The sequence below is a fragment of the Nerophis ophidion genome, linkage group LG05 (assembly GCF_033978795.1).
Source record: "Nerophis ophidion isolate RoL-2023_Sa linkage group LG05, RoL_Noph_v1.0, whole genome shotgun sequence".
NCBI lineage: Eukaryota > Metazoa > Chordata > Actinopteri > Syngnathiformes > Syngnathidae > Nerophis > Nerophis ophidion.
The window spans coordinates 69,864,099-69,887,449 of NC_084615.1; positions in this window are offsets into that span (position 1 = coordinate 69,864,099).

Below are 23,351 nucleotides of genomic sequence, written 5' to 3' on the forward strand. Positions count from 1 at the left end.
CTGATCCGCCTCCGCTTGGGATGGTTTCCTGCTGGCTCCGCTGTGAACGGGACTCTCGCCGCTGTGTTGGACCCGCTTTGGACTGGACTCTCGCGACTGTGTTGGATCCATTGTGGATTGAACTTTCACAGTATCATGTTAGACCCACTCGACATCCATTGCTTTCCTCCTCTCTAAGGTTCTCATAGTCATCATTGTCACCGACGTCCCACTGGGTCATTATTGTCACCGACGTCCCACTGGGTGTGAGTTTTCCTTGCCCTTATGTGGGCCTACCGAGGATGTCGTGGTGGTTTGTGCAGCCCTTTGAGACACTAGTGATTTAGGGCTATATAAGTAAACATTGATTGATTGATTGATATCAAATATCTCCGGATGGTTCAACCGCCACCCGCCCGAATCTAATTAAAATCTATTTTTTCGTCATGTCAACCGCCCGAACCGCGGATGATACTGCAAACCGCGCATCTCTAACATATATATATATATATATATATATATATATATATATATATATATATATATATATATATATATATATATATATATATATATATATATATGTATATATATGTTAGGTAATTAAAAACACAGAGGCTATTTCATCCCCTTTGTATAGTTAAAACCCCCTGAAGAGCAGGGACACCTGCAAAACAGGCTTTGTGTTTTTACTCCTAACATATATTCCGCCGTAACATTTAGCGCCCTCTAGGCCTCTGCAAACAGCCCCTTTAAAACAAAAATGTACATTATTTCCTAACACCTATGAGGCCGGGATTTAAACACAGAAACTAACAGGCACAGCAAAAAGAAAACGCGCTGACGGGGACTTGATTTTCTGGAGAAATTTGCCATTATAGTACCTCAACTTGAGAGTGCCCTCAAGAGTATTTTGAGATAAGAGCTGTCTCTTAGCTAATTGTTACAAGCATCCCTGCCATTGTGAGATGTCTCATTTACTGCCATTAGCTTATAGTTAGAGGTCGACATAACCTTGTTTTCCAAACGTGAAGGGAAAACGTGAGTGTAAATGAGTTGTACTTGTAAAGCGCTTTTCTACCTTCAAGGTACTCAAAGCGCTTTGACACTAATTCCACGTTCACACACATATTCACACACTGATGGAGGGAGCTGCCATGCAAGGCACTAACCAGCACCCATCAGGAGCAAGGGTGAAGTGTCTTGCTCAGGACACAACGGACGTGACGAGGTTGGTACTAGGTGGGGATTGAACCAGGGACCCTCGGGTTGCGCACGGCCACTATCCCAACTACGCCACGCCGCCCCAGTAAAAGTCAATGCTAAGAAAAAGAGTTGGATGATATTTATTAAATAAAAAAAAGAGATAAAAAAAACAGGCTTGTCGCCATCTAGGAGAAGCAATTTGAGCAAATTAATGCAACAGTAGTCTGCACCCTACTGAAGTGGAATGAGCCTAATGCCAGCCGAAATTTGTTCAATGATATCCAAACTGCGGACATTTATACACGAAAATAGGGGAAAGCTACTGAAGGAGTTTTTGACTGAGAAGGAGTTGGAAGGAGATGCAGTAGAAGGCCGTTCTCCTAGGTAAATGCTGTCAATTATTAATATATTACTTCATAAAACTGTTGTAGGTGTTTGTACTACAATATAGTGTATTGTTTTATATAAAATGGATCTACTCAGTGGCCTAGTGGTTAAAGTGTCCGCACTGAGATCGGAAGGTTGTGAATTCAAACCCCGGCCGAGTCATACCAAAGACTATAAAAACCCTCCCTGCTTGGCACTCAGCATCAATGGTTGGAATTGGGGGTTAAATCAGCATAAATGATTCCCGGGCGCGACACCGCTGCTGCCCACTGCTCCCCTCACTTCCCAGGGGGAGATCAAGGGGATGGGTCAAATGCAGAGGACAAATTTCACCACACCTAGTGTGTCAATCAATCAATCAATGTTTATTTATATAGCCACAAATCACAAATGTCTCAAAGGACTGCACAAATCATTACGACTACACCATCCTCGGAAGAACCCACAAAAGGGCAAGGAAAACTCACACCCAGTGGGCAGGGAGAATTCACATCCAGTGGGACGCCAGTGACAATGCTGACTATGAGAAACCTTGGAGAGGACCTCAGATGTGGGCAACCCCCCACCCCTCTAGGGGACCGAAAGCAAAGGATGTCGAGCGGGTCTAACATGATACTGTGAAAGTTCAATCCATAGTGGCTCCAACACAGCCGCGAGAGTCCCGTCCACAGGAGACCATCTCAAGCGGAGGCGGATCAGCAGCGTAGAGATTTTAGTGTGTGTGTGACAATCATTGGTACTTTAACTTTAACTTTAAATGTTTTATTTTAATTTTAAAAGCCATGCCACATATGAAAAATGTGGTGTGTTGGCGAGGCCAAGCACCAATTAAATCGATTTCAATCATTTCAATGGATTTGTTATGATCCGATGTCCGGATCATACCCATATTCTAGTTTTTGTTCCATTTTTGTTATCACTCTGTTGTTTGACGTCCTTATTTCCTGTTTTGCTTTGTCACCATGGTTGTTTATTAGTTCCGCCTGCTGCTCTCGGTTCCCGCACACCTATTGATCGCTACCTTATTTGAGCTCGCCCCTTTTCGTTGTTCTGTCTGGGATCCTAATTTGCCTTCATGCAACAGTGAGGACTGCTTTAGATGTATGTTCTCGCTAGCTTACATGCTATGCCTTTGTTTATTCCTAGCTCTCATGCTAAATGTTTTGTTTTCCCTTTTCGTGCCTAGTATTTGTGTTCCAGTTTGTTTTCCTTGCATCCATGCTAGCGCTTTGTGTTTGCCTTTTCTGTTTAGCACCAGTGTTTTGTTTCTATCCTGTTTTATTACTTTAATAATTTCAGCCCTTTGAGACACTAGTGATTTAGGGCTATATAAGTAAACATTGATTGACATTGATTGAATAAATCCTTTATTTTGTACCTTTTGCTGTGTTTTTGCCCAACGCATCCTCGGAGGAACAAATCCGGCATCGTTATGCCACACAGTATTCACAGGATTTCTGAATCTGAATCTGACACACTTTCTAAATCCCAAAGGGAAATTAACATTTTCAGCATAAACACATTTAAGGACAGGCAAACATTAGAGGGAGACAGAACCGGATCGCTCACGGGTCTGCCAATTTCTGGCACCCCTTACAATAAAGGTGAGAAACAGGTAAACGCTGGATAGGTGACAATAAAAAAAATATTCAGTCTAAGCCTGGGCCCCTGGGGGTCCAGACTGAGGCAAAGGAAAAAGCCATAGCACACATAAACATGTGTGTAATAGGGAACCATCAAAGAACACAAAGGACATTAAAAGAGCAGAGCTGATGCAACCAGCTGCCACTCCAGCAGTGCAACTTCTACACACAGCCACAAAAGTAAAACAACAACAAAAAATTTACAAATATCAACCAATGTTATACTTTATGCACACACAATTGCACTATTCGTAGACAAGCAACCAAACAAATACATAATTTGAACACCCACGCCATTGTCTGCTGGGGTGGGCGGAGCATTAGTCAGAGACAAGAGCAGAGCCAACAAAGCAACCAAGAGAGCCGACTCCACCTTTGGTCGCCAACCAACTCTCGGCCAGTGTCCAGTCCGCATGGGTGAGCGAGGATGCGCCTAAGGAGACACCACACTGCGATGGCCTCTGCGGTGTTCCACGCCATAGTTTGCCGGGGTAGGGGGAGCATTTGTCAGAGACAGGAGCAGACCCAACAAAGCAACCAAGAGAGCCGACTCCACCTTTGGCCGCCCACCAACTCTCGGCCAGTGTCCAGTCCGCATGGGTGAGCGAGGATGCGTCTAGGGAGACTGAGGCGTCCGATACCTGCTCATTCAGCCAAGACAACGCGAAGCCTGTCTGTGCCGGCACTCAAAGCCAGCTCCGCAGCCCTGTCTCTTCATCCGCATTTTCTCCAGTTTCTCCAAACTGACTCTGGTGTGGTAGAGACCCAGCAGCTGGTGCCTACGGCCAAAAGGCTCCCGGGGGAAAGGTCCGGAAGCCCATAAAAAAAGCACGTAAAAGTCACGAAAGTGCCACCCCTTGTCACAAGGCTCCCCAACCAAAAGGCAAAAAAAACAACAACACATTAACACAAGAGTGAAACATCAGGAGCACAAAAAGGATGACACAAGAGCACAGAGCTCCTGCCACCAGCAGCCACTACAGAGGTGCCATCTTGGGGAAAAAAATAAACAAAAAACAGAGCTGATTTGAGATACAAGAGTTTTGAGTGGTGAACTATGTCACATAACCAATTAAGCGTAAGTTGAGGTACTCCAAAATGAAATAGACCAAAAACAAGAGTTCACTGCAGAGGGCAATGGTTCTCAGGAGGACTATCAATCAATCATCAATCAATATTTACTTATATAGCCCTAAATCACTAGTGTCTCAAAGGGCTGCACAGACCACCACGACATCCTCGGTAGGCCCACATAAGGGCAAGGAAAGGAAAACTCACACCCAGTGGGACATCGGTGACAATAATGACCCAGTGGGACGTCGGTGACAATGATGACTATGAGAACTTTAGAGAGGAGGAAAGCAATGGATGTCGAGTGGGTCTAACATGATACTGTGAAAGTGCAATCCATAATGGATCCAACACAGTCGCGAGAGTCCAGTCCAAAGCGGATCCAACACAGCAGCGAGAGTCCCGTTCACAGCGGAGCCAGCAGGAAACCATCCCAAGCGGAGGCGGATCAGCAGCGCAGAGATGTCCCCAGCCGATACACAGGCGAGCAGTACATGGCCACCGGATCGGACCGGACCCCCTCCACAAGGGAGAGTGGGACATAGAAGAAAAAGAAAAGAAACGGCAGATCAACTGGTCTAAAAAGGGGGTCTATTTAAAGGCTAGAGTATACAAATGAGTTTTAAGGTGAGACTTAAATGCTTCTACTGAGGTGGCATCGCAAACTGTTACCGGGAGGGCATTCCAGAGTACTGGAGCCCGAACGGAAAACGCTCTATAGCCCGCAGACGTTTTTTGGGCTTTGGGAATCACTAATAAGCCGGAGTCCTTTGAACGCAGATTTCTTGCCGGGACATATGGTACAATACAATCGGCAAGATAGGATGGAGGTAGACCGTGTAGTATCTTATACGTAAGTAGTAAAACTTAAAGTCACATATTAAGTGCACAGGAAGCCAGTGCAGGTGAGGTTACTTACCACAACAGTTTCGGCCTTTGTATTTTTTCTGACTTCAGATGTGCATTTTTCCTGAAAACAAAACACCAAACGACAAATTGTGCATTGGACTTCAGCTCTATCCTTACAGATAACGAAATGAGCTTGCAGGAGGTCTTTCCGAGCATAATGCATTAGCTGAAATCGCACTTCTCAAGGTGATTTCATTTCAACGGGAGTGGGACAGCGAAGTATAGTACATGCGTGCCGGGGGACGGACCTGCGCTTAATCATTTAATATAATATGATGACCGCCGTTTCATTCTGCACTTTACTAGATCCCATGAGGAAGCTGAAGGTCAACTTTTGTTGCGTGTCCCAATTGTTCTCCGCTAGATTAAGCCTAACTCAATAGTCAGTCGTTGTATGGACAGGTGTGTGGAGGACGTATCAAAATGTCCCAGTGCACCCTGGCGGTTCAAGTTTACACATTAAGTGACACGACGAGGCACGAGGGAGCCCTGAAGTGACACTTAAAACATGGCTCGCCATGCGCTGGACCTGATGATGCAGTCAAGCAGCAAAATTGCAGGTAATGCAGGTGTGCACGGTGCATATGTGGCAGGGCTGCTGCTGCTAAGATGCATGAGACATCTGGGTCAAAGGCGACAGTGCATAACATGGACTGTGGCAGAAAGAGCAGTGAGGGTGACGGGCCATGAAAGTCAAATATCATCACGGCCAAGCAAAGAGCCAAGATGGGGGAAGGTTACGATAACAGTGCTGCAGGTCAAGTGGAGCTCAAATTAGAAAACATTGTGCCAAACAGCAAATAAAGGTTACGATACTATAAGACAAGGTATCACATGGTTTTTATTGAGGGCCGTGACGTGCATGTTGTCTTAGGTCAGGGGTGTCAAACTCATTTTCATCGAGGGCCACATCGCAGCAATGGCTGCTTTCAGAGGGCCGCTTTTTAAAGGTATTTACATTATGCATGTGGGTAATAACCTGTTATCAATCATGATTAATCAAAACACATGCATTTCATTTTTAGATTTTTTTTACATGTAACTTGCTTTTAAATCATAAAGAAAAGGTGACTGGTAGATATTTAACTATTTGTTTTTATGTCACAAAAATATTTTGCAATTCAGTAAATGATAATATAATTGGCGTGGTCATATAATATTAAAGTTTAAAATGTGATTTTTTTTTTTCTGTCAAAATTGAAAGAACAAATACATTTATTAATAAAAGAAATAATAAAATACACTAGATTGCCAAAATAATTTGGCCACTCATCCAAATGATGAGAATCAGGGGCCCTAATCACTTAGCCCGGCCACAGGTGTATTGATTGATTGATTGATACTTTTATTAGTAGATTGCACAGTACAGTACATATTCCGTACAATTGACCACTAAATGGTAACACCCGAATAAGTTTTTCAACTTGTTTAAGTCGGGGTCCACGTTAATCAATTCATAATATCAAGCACTTAAGAATGGAGACTGTGTAGTGGAATTTCTGACTTTATAGTGATTAATTTATACCATATTTTGCGTCTGTTAAAGTCCGAAAAAGAAGTGTATCCAAAAGGCTATTTCTGTCACACCGCGGTGAGGGATGTCTTGTTTTGGGTTTTTCTGTCTTATGGTTTGCATGTTTTAATTTGAAAAGTAACTCTCCTCTCGTTTCAGGTCACTTGCCCTTCCTTTTGTGTCATCAGTCTGACTCCATCCCTGTTCTCTGATTGTTTCCAGCTGTTCCCTATTACCTTCATGTGTTTTATAAGCTCACTCCTTCCTTTGTTCCGTCCCAGATTGTCTCGTTTATTCGTGCTCTCTAGCGTCCATGTCCTTGTCCATGCCTTACCTTGTCTTTTGCTTATGTCCCTTGATCCTGAACCCCTTTGTGAATATTTTGAGTTTTCCTTTCTTCCTCCTCAGCGGAGTGATTTTGATTATTTCGTTATTCAGCCGCAGTGGTAAGTTTCAGTTAAAATGTTTTCATTCATTCCTCAACTTTTTGAGTGACTATTTTTGTTAAAAACTTTATTAGATTAGTTATTGAAGACATTTTCATAGATGTTGTTTTGGTCCTCCTGTTGGAGCGTTTTTTGTTAAATACTTTTTATAGCATATACGGCGTCAATTATAGTTCGTCTTTACTTTTGTGTTTCCCTCCATTTGGAGTGATTTTCGGTTCCATCCATCCATCTTCTTCTGCTTATCCGAGGTCGGGTCACGGGGGCAGCAGCCTAAGCAGGGAAGGCCAGACTTCCCTCTCCCCAGCCACTTCGTCTAGCTCTTCCCGGGGGATCCCGAGGCGTTCCCAGGCCAGCCGGGAGACATAGTCTTCCCAACGTGTCCTGGGTCTTCCCCGTGGCCTCCTACCGGTTGGACGTGCCCTAAACACCTCCCTAGGGAGGCGTTCGGGTGGCATCCTGACCAGATGCCCGAACCACCTCATCTGGCTCCTCTCGATGTGGAGGAGCAGCGGCTTTACTTTGAGTTCCTACCGGATGGCAGAGCTTCTCACCCTATCTCTAATTTTCGGTTGTTCCTTCTTTTTCTGGAACCTTTTCGTCGAGTAGTTTTGTTTGTGATTATAGATGATGTTATTTCTTGACTTTGGAGGTAAAAGGAAGTTGTCAAAATAAAAGCCTGTCCAAAGTCCCAACTCTGCATCTGAGTCCAATCCTTTTATCAAAGCGTGACAATTTCTGAATTAATGGGAAACAAAATGTAAGGTAAAGTTCAGTTTGTGGGCACTGTGACCATTCTAAGAATTGTTATGACTATTTGTTATGACTAGGAGATCCTCGATTATGTTGATGGCAGGAGTGGCAAAAACAACTCGACCTTGACCCATGAGGAGTCGTATAAAAAAGCCATGGACCAAGAGAAGGAGAATGATTTGCATGTTTCCGTTTGATTCTGTTTTCCTCTGGAGGACGATGTCTGTCTGCATATGGGCAATTAAATCCAACCTGTTCTTTTGATATTGGGTAAAAAAAAACTTTTGTACTAAAACCACTTTGTTTGCAGTTAAGTTTCGGACCTTTCCACTACAACTGTTTCTACAAACATTTGTGAAAGAATGGGCGACTCTCGGCGATTTCCAGCGTCATAGGATGCCACCTGTGCAACAAATCCAGTCGTGAAATGTCCTCGCTCCTAAATATTCCAAAGTCAACTGTTGGCTTTATTTTAAGAAAATGGAAGAGTTTGAGAACAACAGCAACTCAGCCACAAAGTGGTAGGCCATCTAAACTGACAAAGAGGGGTCAGTGGATGCTGAAACGCATAGTGCAAAGAGGTTCGGTACAGTCAGTTGCTACAGAGCTCCAAACTTCATGTGACCTTCCAATAAGCCCACGTACAGTACGCAGAGAGCTTCATGAAATGGGTTTTCATGGCCGGGCAACTGCATCTAAGTCATACATCACCAAGTCCAATGCAAAGTGTCGGATGCAGTGGTGTAAAGTACTTCGCCATTGGACTCTAGAGCAGTGGAGACGCCTTTTCTGAAAAGATTAATCACGCTTTTTCATCTGGCAATCTGACGGACGAGTCTGGGTTTGGAGGTTGCCAGGAGAACGGTACATTTCGAATTGCATTGTGCTGAGTGAGAAATGTGGTGGAGGAGGAATTATGATTTGGGGTTGTTTTTTAGGACTCAGGCTTGGCCCCTTAGTTCCAGTGAAAGGAACTTTGAATGCTCCGGGATACCAAAACATTTTGGACAATTCCATGCTCCCAACCTTATGCGAACAGTTTGGAGCGGGCCCTGTCCTCTTTCAACATGACTGTGCACCAGTGCACAAAGCAAGGTCCATAAAGACATGGATGACAGTTTCCTGTGTGGATGAACTTGACTGGCCTGCACAGAGTCCTGGCCTGAACTTAATAGAACACATTTTGTGAGATTTTGTGGGCATAGCAATACCGGATTTGTTCTTCCGTGGGTGCGTCGGCCAAGAACACAGCGTAAGGTAAGCAACAAAGAATTTATTTCTCTAATAAAAGGCTAAGAACAAAAATACTGGTGCTAGGCAGAAAAGGCAAACAAAAGGCGCTAGCATGGAAGCTAGGGAAACAAACAGATACACTAACACTTGGCACAAAGGCACAAAAAGGGAAAACAAAACTACTAGCCGAGAACTAGGAATAAATGAAACGTAGAGTGAAAGCTAGCGAGTACGAGAATGGAAAACAGTCGTCACTAGTTGCATGAGAGCAAATTAAGAACAGAGGACAAAATAACAAAAGGGGCGGGCTTAAATAAGGCAGTAAACCCGAGGAACAAGTGTGCGTCGAAAACAAGGGGCAGGTGAAAACTAATGAGCAACCATGGTAACAGACTAAACAAGGAACTAAGGCAAACATTGGCAGACTATAATACAAAAATGGAACAAAACATGAATATGGAATGATCCGAGCAGCGGATCATAACACCTTTGGGATGAATTAGAACGGAGACTGAGAGCCATGCCTTCTTGACCAACATCAGTGTGTGACCTCACCAATGGGCTTTTGGAAGAATGGTCGAAAATTCTTATAAACACACTCTGCAACCTTGTGGACAGCCTTCCCTGAAGAGTTAAAGCTGTAATAGCTGCAAAAAGTGGACTGACATCATATTGGACCCTCAGGTTAGGAATGGGATGGCACTTCAAGTTTATATGTGAGTCAAGGCAGGTGGCCAAATACTTTTGGCGGTATAGTGTAAGTATTTTATAGAAACCCATTTTTTCCAGGCTTTCGGGGGCCACATAAAATTATGTGGCAGGCCAGATCTGGGCCCTGGGCCTTGAGTTTGACACCTGTGTCTTAGGTTGTCAAATATCATATAAAAGGCCAATTGCAGCCAAAATCAAAAAGTAATTTTGGATAAACATTCTGAAAAGCAAACTGTGGAGAGGCGGAGCTGACGGGCCGACAACGGGGCAGGGCACGCTGCAGCCCTGCCCAAGATGGCGGCAAAGAGGCGGAGAATGCGGCGGAATGGAGAGGCGGGGCGTGCCGGGAGCGACGCCGCCGCAATCTAATTCAGGTGCGTGGCTAACACACCAGGACACAATTAACCCATCTCCTCATGATGTATAAAAGGGGAGAAGGAGGAGAGATCAGGATAGAGTAGGTGAGCCGGCAACAGCGACTAAAGAGCAGAGAACGAAAGGTGGCAAGACTCGAGAGATGGAGACGCGGCCGACTGAAGAGCAAGACACGGAGGAGCGAGCAGTGAGAGCGATGACGGTGCAAAAGACAGCTGCCTTATTGAAAAATATAAGAGTCAAACCTGGGTGGTCAGAGGAACCCGAGCGGTGACGGGGAAACTCGTCCACAAATGGCGCCCAACCTGGCTGGACCACCGGAACGGGGGAGGACGATCCCCTGTGGGCTATCCTGAGCGCTCTCGTAAAAGTGTTAGCTTATTAGCTAATGCTAGCGACACTAGCTTCTTTACACTACATACAAATATGCAAGAAAACACTCCTACTGACATAATAAATGGGACGGTTTAGTAAGTAAGAATTGTTTTAGACGTATTGGAAAAACGTACAAATCTTGCTTTAAGTGTTGAATGAAGACCACTTTTGAGTAGAAGCGCTATGGACGACCTACAAGACGGAATTATATTTGTCCTTTCAATTGAAAGCTCTAAACAGAAGACCACTGCAGCAGCTGCAGTAAGCGAACTTGTCCAAAAGATGGCGCCATAGCACAAACCACAACACAACTTTTCAGTGTATTTGCTTGTGTTTTTTAAAAGCTGGCACGCAAATGGCGCGCGACTAAACTTGAGGTTTTCCATCAAGTATGGAGTGATAGTTTAACAACTTATAAACGCATGCTTACCTTAGCTAAAGCTAAATATTACTCAAATCTCATCCAACTTAATAAAAACTATCCTAAATTTTTATTTAGTACAGTAGCATCGCTAACCCACAACAAGGGACTCCTTCCAGTAGCTCCACCCACTCAGCTGATGACTTTATGCAATTCTTTAGTAAGAAAATTGATGTCATTAGAAAGGAGATTAAAGACAATGCATCCCAGCTACAACTGGGTTCTATTAACACAGTTGGTACAAAATGCGGCTGCTAGACTTTTGATAAGAACAAGAAAGTTTGATCACATTACGCCTGTACTGGCTCACCTGCACTGGCTTCCTGTGCACTTAAGATGTGACTTTAAGGTTTTACTACTTACGTATAAAATACTACACGGTCTGGCTCCATCTTATCTTGCCGATTGTATTGTACCATATGTCCCGGCAAGAAATCTGCGTTCAAAGGACTCCGGCTTATTAGTGATTCCCAAAGCCCAAAAAAAGTCTGCGGGCTATAGAGCATTTTCCGTTCGGGCTCCAGTACTCTGGAATGCCCTCCCGGTAACAGTTCGCGATGCCACCTCAGTAGAAGCATTTAAGTCTCACCTTAAAACTCATTTGTATACTCTAGCCTTTAAATAGACTCCCTTTTTAGACCAGTTGATCTGCCGTTTCTTTTCTTTTTCTTCTATGTCCCACTCTCCCGTGTGGAGGGGGTCCGGTCCGATCCGGTGGCCATGTACTGCTCGCCTGTGTATCGGCTGGGGACATCTCTGCGCTGCTGGTCCGCCTACGCTTGGGATGGTTTCCTGCTGGCTCCGCTGTGAACGGGACTCTCGCTGCTGTGTCTTGGATCCTCTTTGGACTGGACTCTCGCGACTGTGTTGTATCCATTGTGGATTGAACTTTCACAGTATCATGTTAGACCCGCTCGACATCCATTGCTTTCCTCCTCTCCAAGGTTCTCATAGTCATCATTGTCACTGACGTCCCACTGGGTCATTATTGTCACCAATGTCCCACTGGGTGTGAGTTTTCCTTGCCCTTATGTGGGCCTACCGAGGATGTCGTGGTGGTTTGTGCAGCCCTTTGAGACACTAGTGATTTAGGGCTATATAAGTAAACATTGATTGATTGATTGATACGATTGTATATACGGCGGATACTGCCCTCCAAAATAGTTTCTCTCTTTTTGATGAAACAACATTAGAAAAATTGTTACAACGTGTAAATGGAATAAAACAAACAACATGTTTACTTGACCCACTTCCTGGGAAACTTACCAAGGAGCTCTTTGTATTATTAGGTCCATCAGTGCTAAATATTATAAACTTATCACTTTCCTCTGGCACTGTTCCCCTAGCATTCAAAAAAGTGGTTATTCATCCTCTCCTTAAAAGACCTAACCTCGATCCTGACCTCATGGTAAACTACAGACCGGTGTCTCACCTTCCCTTTATTTTGAAAATCCTACATTACTGCCGTTTAGGTGAATCAGGAATCAAGAATACTCAACGTGACGTGTTGCACAAAGCAAATAAGAAAGCCACACTGACTGTGGCGAAAAGCTGGGACTAAGTAGCTCTCTGATTAGTGCCCAGGAGCAGGTGAGCGTCCCGAACACTAATCAGAGGCAGGTGAAAACAATTTGCAGTCATGGCAACTAAAACACAAACCCAGGGGTGCTCGAAACAGGAAATGAGGGAGTCCAAAACTAAACAAACAAGATAAGAGTAGCGGACCATGACACACACTTTGCGATTCACTTTTTGTCCATCCATCCATCTATTTTCTACCACTTGTCCCTTACGGGGTCGCGGGGGTGCTGGAGCCCATATCAGCTGCACACTTATTTTATTATTTCAAAGCAAGGCTCTGTTGTATCAAACTGTGTCAGCCTACTCAGTGGCCTAATGGTTAGAGTGTCCGCCCTGAGATCGGTAGGTTGTGAGTTCAAACCCCGGTTGAGTCACATGAAAGACTATAAAAATGCGACCCATTGCCTCCCTGCTTAGCACTCAGCATCAAGGGTTGGAATTGGCGGTTAAATCATCAAAAATGATTCGCTTTTTATTATAAAAATTCTGGCTCTATGTAAAAAGGACTCTGATGTTTTTAAGAATTAAATATTTGCTGCCAGATCTCAAACCAATCACGTGGGCTGGTCTGAATTCATTAAAAGCCTGATTTCAATGATTAATCAATCAGGTGGTTGGTTTCAAAGCCTCATTGTTTTCCTCTAAATATTCATTACTCATCTTACTGTGGGATTAGAATAGGGAAAGAACCGTTTCGGTTCCAGTGTGGCTGTGGCCCAGTGTGCAATGGAAGGTCCATGCAGATATGCTTATTTTTTGTCTGATGTTGAAGCACTTGCACAGAACCCTGAGCTCAAGCCTTTCACACACTGTTAGGATGAGCTAAAAAAGCGATCGGTGACGTCTGACCTCAAATGTTCTCCCTGTGACTATAGACAAACATTCCAACATGTTCTAGAGCAGTGGTCCCCAGACTACGACCCGCCAGTGTCCAAAATCTGGCCCGGAATTTTATATATATATATATATATATGTCTTGATTGGATTATCCAGAGAATAGTGCTTGATACCGTGGTAGAGCGCAATATGTAGGTGTGGGAAAAAATCACAATACTACTTCATCTCTACAGAACTGTTTCATGAGGGGTTCCCTCAATCATCAGGAGATTTTATAATAATAAATCTCCTGATGATTGAGGGAACCCCTCATGAAACAGTTCTGTAGAGATGAAGTAGTCTTGTGATTTTTTCCCACACCTACATATATATATATATATATATATATATATATATATATATATTTTTTTTTTTTATTATTATTATTTTTAATCTTTCCTTTGTAATCCATTTTCTACTGGTGTCTCCTAACCGCTCAGCCAAATTATGTTGTCTAAAAATGCATTTTTCCATCGATTACGTGACATCAAGTGCGCACTCTTTCAGTCAATTCTTGTGCGAGGAATGTGTGTGTATATATATATATATATATATATATATATATATATATATATATATATATATATATATATATATATATATATATATATGTGGGTAATGAGAGTATTCAGACCCCCTTAAATGTTTTACTCTTTGTTAAATTGCAGCCATGTGCTAAACTCATTTAAGTTCATTTATTTTTCCTTTTAATGTACACACAGCACCCCATATTGACAGAAAAACATAGAATTCCATCCATCCATCCATCCATTTCTACCGCTTATTCCCTTTTGGGGTCGCGGGGGGCGCTGGCACCTATCTCAGCTACAATCGGGCGGACAAGTCGCCACCTCATCGCAGGGCCAACACAGATAGACAGACAACATTCACACTCACATTCACACACTAGGGCCAATTTAGTGTTGCCAATCAACCTATCCCCAGGTGCATGTCTTTGGAACCCACGCATTCACGGGGAGAACATGCAAACTCCACACAGAAAGATCCCGAGCCTGGATTTGAACCCAGGACTGCAGGACATTCGTATTGTGAGGCAGACGCTCTAACCCCTCTGCCACCGTGAAGCCCAAACATAGAATTGTAGACATTTTTACAGATTTATTAAAAAAGAAAAACTGAAATATCACATGGACATAAGTATTCAGACCCTTTGCTGTGACACTCGTATATTTACCTCAGGTACTGTCCATTTCTTCTGATCATCCATGAGATGGTTCTACACCTTCATTGGAGTCCAGCTGTGTATAATTCTAATGATTGGACTTGATTAAGGAAGCCACACACCTGTCTATATAAGACCTTACAGCTCACAGTGCATGTCAGAGCAGATGAGAATCATGAGGTCGAAGGAACTGCCTGAAGAGCTCAGAGACAGACTTGTGGCAAGGCACAGATCTGGCCATGGATACAAAAAAAATTCTGCTGCACTTAAAGTTCCCAAGAGCACAGTGGCCTCCATAATCCTTAAATGGAAGACGTATGGGATGACAAGAACTCTTCCAAGAGCTGGTTGAGCAATCGGGGGAGAAGAGCCTTGGTGAGAGAGGGGAAAGAAGAACCCAATGATCACAGTGGCTGAACTCCAGAGATGCTGTGAGGAGATGGGAGAAAGTTCAAGAAAGTCAACCATCACTGCAGCCCTCCACCAGTCAGGGCTTTATGGCAGAGTGGCCCGACAGAAGCCTCTCCTCAGAGTAAGACACATGAAAGCCCGCATAGAATTTGCCAAAAAACACATGAAGGACTCCCAGACTATGATAAATAAGATTCTCTGGTCTGATGAGACAAAGATAGAACTTTTTGGCCTCAATTCGAAGCGGTATGTGTGGAGAAAACCAGGCACTGCTTATCACCTGCCCAACACCATCCCTACAGTCCAGTGTGGTGGTGGGAGCATCATGCTGTGGGGGTGTTTTGCAGCTGCAGGGACAGGACGACTGGTTGCAATTGAAGGAAAGATGAATGCGGCCAAGTACAGAGATATCCTGGACGAAAACCTTTTCCAGAGTGCTATGGACCTCAGACTGGGCCGACGGTTCACGTTCCAACAAGACAATGACCCTAAGCACACAGCTAAAATGACGAAGGAGTGGCTTCGGTAGAAGCATTTAAGTCTCACCTTAAAACTCATCTGTATACTCTAGCCTTTAAATAGACCTCCTTTTTAGACCAGTTGATCTGCCGCCTCTTTTCTTTCTCCTATGTCCCCCCCTCCCTTGTGGAGGGGGTCTGATCCGATGACCATGGATGAAGTTCTGGCTGTCCAGAGTCGAGACCCAGGATGGACCGCTCGTCGGGACCCAGGATGGACCGCTCGCCTGTATCGGTTGGGGACATCTCTACGCTGCTGATCCGCCTCCGCTTGAGATGGTCTCCTGTGGACGGGACTCTCGCTGCTGTCTTGGATCCGCTTGAACTGAACTCTCACGGCTGTGTTGGAGCCACTATGGATTGAACTTTCACAGTATCATGTTAGACGCGCTCGACATCCATTGCTTTCGGTCCCCTAGAGGGGGGGGGTTGCCCACATCTGAGGTCCTCTCCAAGGTTTCTCATAGTCAGTATTGTCACTGGCGTCCCACTGGGTGTGAGTTTTCCTTGCCCTTTTGTGGGTTCTTCCGAGGATGTTGTAGGCGTAATGATTTGTGCAGTCCTTTGAGACATTTGTGATTTGGGGCTATATAAATAAACATTGATTGATTGATTGATTCGGAACAACTCTGTGACTGTTCTTGAATGGCCCAGCCAGAGCCCTGACTTGAACCCAATTGAGCATCTCTGGAGAGACCTCAAAATGGCTGTCCACCAACGTTCACCATCCAACCTGACAGAACTGGAGAGGATCTGCAAGGAGGAATGGCAGAGGATCCCCAAATCCAGGTGTGAAAAACTAGTTGCATCATTCCAAAGAAGACTCACGGCTGTATTAGCTCAAAAGGGTGCTTCCACTCAATACTGAGCAAAGGTTCTGAATACTTATGTCCATGTGATATTTCAGTTTTTCTTTTTTAATAAATCTGTAAAAAATGTCTACAATTCTGTGTTTTTCTGTCAATATGGGGTGCTGTGTGTACATTAATGAGGAAAAAAATGAACTTAAATGATTTTAGCACATGGCTGCATTTTTAGGGGGTCTGAATACTTTCCCTACCCACTATATATATATACATACAGAACAGGCCAAAAGTTTGGACACACCTTCTCATTTCAATGTGTTTTCTTTAATTTTAAGACTATTTACCTTGTAGATCAAGGGTGCCCATTACGTCGATCGCGAGCTACCAGTCGACCGCGGGGGGTGTGTCAGTCGATCTCCAGCCAGGCTTTTAAAAAAAATAGACCTAAAAATTAGTGATCATCAATCTTCACCAAGACGTCACTTAAATGACATTCACAGTACCGGAGGGTCTTGTGAGATGACGCTGGCTGCTGCAAGATCATTATTATGAAAATATGACCGAGAGGAAGGAGAGAAACACTTTTTACTTCAACACTCTCGCGCCGTACCTTCCGTCAAAACTCTAAAGGCCGACTGCACATTTCCTACCTTCACAATAAAAGCCCTGCTTCATGCTGCCTGCGCTAACTAAATACAGAGTCTCGGAAAACTGGCGTGCACAAGCGATCCCTCGGAAAGCTGGCGTGCACAAGTGATGTGCACGCCAGCTTCAGACTCTTATTTTGTTAGCGCAGGCAGCATGAAGCAGGGCTTTTATTGTGAAGATAGGAAATGTGCAGTCGGCCATTAGAGTTTTGACGGAAGGGACGGCGCGAAAGTCTGTTGAAATAAAAAGTGTTTCTCGCCTTCCTCTCTGTCATTTTTTCATAATAATGAACTGGCAGCAGCCAGCGTCATCTCACAAGACCCTCGGGTGCCGTGAATGTCAATCAGGCAAGCTACGGAATTTACCGCCAATGTTTTTCTTGTAAAGTGTATGGAAGCTGGATGAATTAGATGCCAAAAACCAACCACTTTCATGTGGTATTGTACAGAAAGGACAACTTTTTTTCTCCTCCATTTGAAAATCTGGGCGTTATCATCATTACTGTCTGATTCCAATCAATGCAAGTCATCAGAATCAGGTAATACACCAACTTATATTCTTGTCTTTGTAAAAGAAAGACATCTATATGTGTTACACATGCTTGTATTATCATTAAACACATTTAACTTGTTTACAAAAATGTCTCTTTCATAAATAAATAAATATAAATGATATATATAAATGAGGTAGATCCCCTCGAGTTGGTCAATTGAAAAGTAGCTCGCCTGCAGAAAAAGTGTGGGCACCCCTGTTGTAGATTGTCCCTGAAGGCATCAAAACTGTAGCCCATGTGACGTGAAAACTATTTCAGGCGGCCACCTCTTGAAGCTCATCAAATGTGCAAAGCATTAATCATAGCAAAGGGTGGCTATTTTGAAGAAACTAGAATAAAAACATGTTTTCAGTTTTTTAATCTTTTTTTGTCAAGTACATAACTCCAAGTGTTTTCATTCATAGTTTTGAGGCTTTCGTTGACAATCGACAATGTAAATAGTCGTAAAAATAAAGAAAATGCATTGAATGAGAAGGTGTGTCTAAACTTTTGGCTTGTAATTGCGGCAAAGTTTGGGAACCCCTGTTCTAGAGAGTCTTGACAGAAGAGTTGAACATCGATATTGCTGGAAACTGGAGTCCTCTCCACATTTTCTATTTTCCTGGAGGTGTTGCAATGCATTTGATTGTGTGGTGTAGTTTAATGTAGTAATATCTTAAAACGAGGCACTATTGCAGGTGGCTGTTACCATTGCTATTGACATTTTTGCTGCATACACTCTTTTTTTTTTTCTCTGTGTAATGATCCGTTCTGCAGAGTAAACAAATAATTTCCCCAGAGACGAGTTGTTTGACTCGTATTTACAGATTTACCGTTAGAGCACGTTTGAGTGTTCTTCCCATGCCATTCCCCGATCATCAATTAGGTGATGATTTTAGACTTTGAGATTTAGACTTATATTTATTGTCATTCAAATTTAAACTTTACAGTACAGATAATAATTTTTTTTTGTTGCATTAGCTCGTTGTAGTGCAGGATAAAAGAGCAATAAGGTGCACATATAAATAAATAGAATACTGTACAGATAAATGTATTGAACTTTTGCATATGCTTCCACATTTATGGAAATAGGTTATGTTTTCTTTTATATTCCAGCGAATTGATCCATTTTGGGGGGGAATTGCGGGGATTATTTTGATGCGTTCAAGAGTCTTATGGCCTGAGGGAAGAAGCTGTTATAAAACCTGGAGGTTCTGCTACACGGAGGCTGAGGAACCTCTTGCTAGAGTCCAGCAGTGAAAACAGTCCTTGGTGGGGGTGGGAGGAGGCTCTGCAGATTTTCTGAGCCCTGGTCAAGCAGCGCCTTTTTGGTTCTTTTCCTCTTTGTTCAGGAGGACACGACCTCCACAGTTGCCAAAAACAATTTGAAATGTGGACTCGTCAGACCACAGAACACTTTTCCACTTTGCATCAGTCCATCTTAGATGAGCTCGGGCCCAGTGAAGCCGGCAACGTTTCTGGGTGTTGTTGATAAATGACTTTCGTTTTGTATTGTAGTTTTAACTTGCACTTACAGATGAAGCGACAAACTGTAGTTACCGACAGTGGTTTTCTGAAGTGTTCCTGAGCCCATGTGGTGAGATCCTTTACAGACTGATGTCACTTTTTGATGCAGTACTGCCTCAGGGATTCAAGGTCCGTAATATCATTGCTTACGTGCAGTGATTTCTCCAGATTTTCTGAATCTTTTAGACTCGACTAGACTTAGACTTCCTTGTTATTGTCATTCAAATTTGAACTTTACAGTACGAATAAGAACGACATTCCGTTGCATTAGCTCTTGGTAGTGCAGGATAAAAAAAAGCAAAAAGGTCCAGATATAAATAAATAGATTGCTGTACGGATAAATATATCGCACTTTTGCATATGCATCCAGGTTTATGGATGCATGTTATATTGTCTTTTTTTATTCCAGTGAGTTAATCCATTTTGGGGGGAGAAGAGGTGATGATTTAATCATGATGTGTTCAAGAGTCTTACGGCCTGAGGGAAGAAGCAGTTACAGAACCTGGAGGTTCTGCCACACGGAGGCTGCGGAACTTCTTGCTAGAGTCCCAGCAGTGAAAACAGTTCTTGGTGGGGGTGGGAGGAGGCTCTGCAGATTTTCTGAGCCCTGGTCAAGCAGCGGCTTTTTGCGATTTCCCGGATAGGAGGAAAAGGAGTCCTGATAATCTTTTCCGCCGTCCTCACCACTCTCTGCGGAGAATTCCAGTCTGAGGCACTGCAGGCTCCAGTCCAGACAGAGAGGTCAGTAGGCTCTCTATAGTGCTCTTTTCATCCGACGCAAAAAGTGCATGCGCTGCTGAGCTCTTTTTACAAGGGTATGTAGGGACCAAGTCATATTCAATCAATCAATCAATGTTTACTTATATAGCCCTAAATCACTAGTGTCTCAAAGGGCTGCACAAACCACTACGACATCCTCGGTAGGCCCACATAAGGGCAAGGAAAACTCACACCCAGTGGGACGTCGGTGACAATGATGACTATGAGAACCTTGGAGAGGAGGAAAGCAATGGATGTCGAGCGGGTCTAACATGATACTGTGAAAGTTCAATCCATATTGGATCCAACACAGACGCAGGAGTCAAGTCCAAAGCGGATCCAACACAGCAGCAAGAGTCCCGTTCACAGCGGAGCCAGCAGGAAAACATCCCAAGCGGAGGCGGATCAGCAGCGCAGAGATGTCCTCAGCCGATACACAGGCGAGCAGTACATGACCACCGGATCGGACCGGACCCCCTCCACAAGGGAGAGTGGGACATAGGAGAAAAAGAAAAGAAACGGCAGATCAACTGGTCTAAAAAGGGAGTCTATTTAAAGGCTAGAGTATACAGATGAGTTTTAAGGTGAGACTTAAATGCTTCTACTGAGGTGGCATCTCGAACTGTTACCGGGAGGGCATTCCAGAGTACTGGAGCCCGAAATGAAAACGCTCTATAGCCCGCAGACTTTTCTGGGGCTTTGGGAATCACTAATAAGCCGGAGTCCTTTGAACGCAGATTTCTTGCCGGGACATATGGTACAATACAATCGGCAAGATAGGCTGGAGCTAGACCGTGTAGTATTTTATACGTAAGTAGTAAAACCTTAAAGTCACATCTTAAGTGCACAGGAAGCCAGTGCAGGTGAGCCAGTACAGGCGTAATGTGATCAAACTTTCTTGTTCTTGTCAAAAGTCTAGCAGCAGCATTTTGTACCAACTGTCATCTTTTAATGTTAGACATGGGGAGACCCGAAAATAATACGTTACAGTAATCGAGACGAGACGTAACAAACGCATGGATAATGATCTCAGCGTCTTTAGTGGACAGAATGGAGCGAATTTTAGCGATATTACGGAGATGAAAGAAGGCCGTTTTAATAACGCTTTTAATGTGTGCCTCAAAGGAGAGAGTTGGGTCAAAGATAACACCCAGATTCTTTACCGTGTCACCTTCTTTAATTGTTTGGTTGTCAAATGTTAGAGTTGTATCATTAAATAGAGGTCGGTGTCTAGCAGGACCGATAATCAGCATTTCCGTTTTTTTGGCGTTGAGTTGCAAAAAGTTAGCGGACATCCATTGTTTAATTTCATTAAGACACGCCTCCAGCTGACTAAAATCCGGCGTGTTGGTCAGCTTTAGGGCATGTAGAGTTGGGTGTCATCAGCATAACAGTGAAAGATAACACCGTATTAACGTATGATGTCACCTAGCGGCAGCATGTAGATGCTGAAGAGTGCAGGGCCAAGGACCGAACCCTGAACCCTATTGTCAGTTATCCGCACCCCCAGGAACTTGGTGCTGCTTACGATCTCCACTGCTGTGCCGTTGATGAAGAGTAGTGGTGTGTGGCTGGACTGATGTGAAGTGAAGTGAATTATATTTATATAGCGCTTTTTCTCTAGTGACTCAAAGCGCTTTACATAGTGAAACCCAATATCTAAGTTACATTTAAACCAGTGTGAGTGGCAATGGGAGCAGGTGGTTAAAGTGTCTTGCCCAAGGACACAACGGCAGTGACTAGGATGGCGGAAGCGGGGATCGAACCTGCAACCCTCAAGTTGCTGGCACGGCCGCTCTACCAACCGAGCTACACCGCCCCTATACTAATGCCTCCTGAAGTCGACAATGATCTCCTTGGTCTTGTCGGCGTTCAGGTTTACTGTGGTGAGGGCTCCCTTACTCTACCAAAACCCTGGAACGGAGCCCAATGATACAAATTGGTTATACTGTGTCCAATCCTGCATAAATGAAATAAATGTAAACCAAAATGAATTGGATCCAACTTAATTGCATGGCAACACTTGGAGGTTAAAGCAGTGGACAGAAGGCCTGTTGTCAGCTGATTTGAGATGAGATGGAGCAGTTAAAGTGGAGACCAGACTGCAAAGAGGCTGCAGTGGTCAAAAAGGTGAGACTTGTCCAACATTTTCCCTTCTGGGGGAATTAGCTCTTTGTGCTTCTCTGGCTCGGCCCTCTGATCCACAAAGAGGCTGCTGCGGTGTTTTGCTGCCTTAGACATGTATCAAAGCACTGCTGCTGTTTTTGCAGGCAGTGAAAGGAAGGAGGAGGGGGGGTTAGAGTTCCCTTTAGCTCGTTGGACATTTGCCAAACTGACAGGCAGATGGAGACCGTGCTCGCTGTGGCGGTTCCAGTAACAACATGAACACGAGCACCCGAAACTTCCGAGTGCTGCCGGCCTGGCGACTCATACAAAATGACATCGCCGGCTTGCCGCTAACAATCCGAGCACAGCGGAGCACCTGCAGCGACGCAAGGTCAGAGAGAGGCTATGACGTCCCTGCAAAGCACGAGCTTAAAGGCCTACTGAAACCCACTACTACCCACCACGCAGTCTGATAGTTTATATATCAATGATGAAATATTAACATTGCAACACATGCCAATACGGCCTTTTTAGTTTACTAAATTGCAATTTTACATTTCCCGGGAGTTTTTTCTTGAAAACGTTGTGTAATGATGACGTGTATGCAAGACGTCGCAGGTTTTAAGGAAATATGAGTGCTGCACACACACACAGCTAAAAGTTGTCTGCTTTAACGGCATAACTAAATAGTATTTTGGAGATCTGTATTGCTGAATCTTTTGCAATTTGTTCAATTAATATTGGAGAAGTCAAAGTACAAATACGGAGTTGAGAAGCTTTAGCCTTTAGCCACACAAACACACGGTGATTCCTTGTTTAAAATTCACAGAAGTGAAACTGTCACGCGTTGCGGCACACTTGCTGCCACTTCCAGGATGCACAACGACCAGTCAGCAGGATTGCAGGTAAGACTTGTTTTTAATATAATAAAACAAAAGAACACTGACACAAAAATTGAAAAATAAAGCGCGTGCCTACGCACGGGAAGCTAATGCTAAACTTAGCTGGAGACAAAAAGTACAAAAATCTAACGTGCCGACCGCACGCGAAGCTAAGGCGGAACTTAGCACATGGAAAGACATAGAACCGAATACTTAACGTGACTTGTCGCAATAAGCAAACAATGGACCGATGATGAACTAAGGAATCAGGTGGGCTTGAATACACAAATAATAATCAGAAACAGGTGTGTGACAGGAGCCCGTGAGGAGAAGCACATTACGTTGCCATGGTGACTAAAACAAACGAAGAAGTGCTGAAACACAAGGATCGGCAGAGTCCAGAAAAAAACATGATGAAAAACATATCAAAAGGCAAAACCATAAACGATCCGAGTCGCGGATTGTGACAGAAACTTTACTATGGATCCCAACCGAATGTCA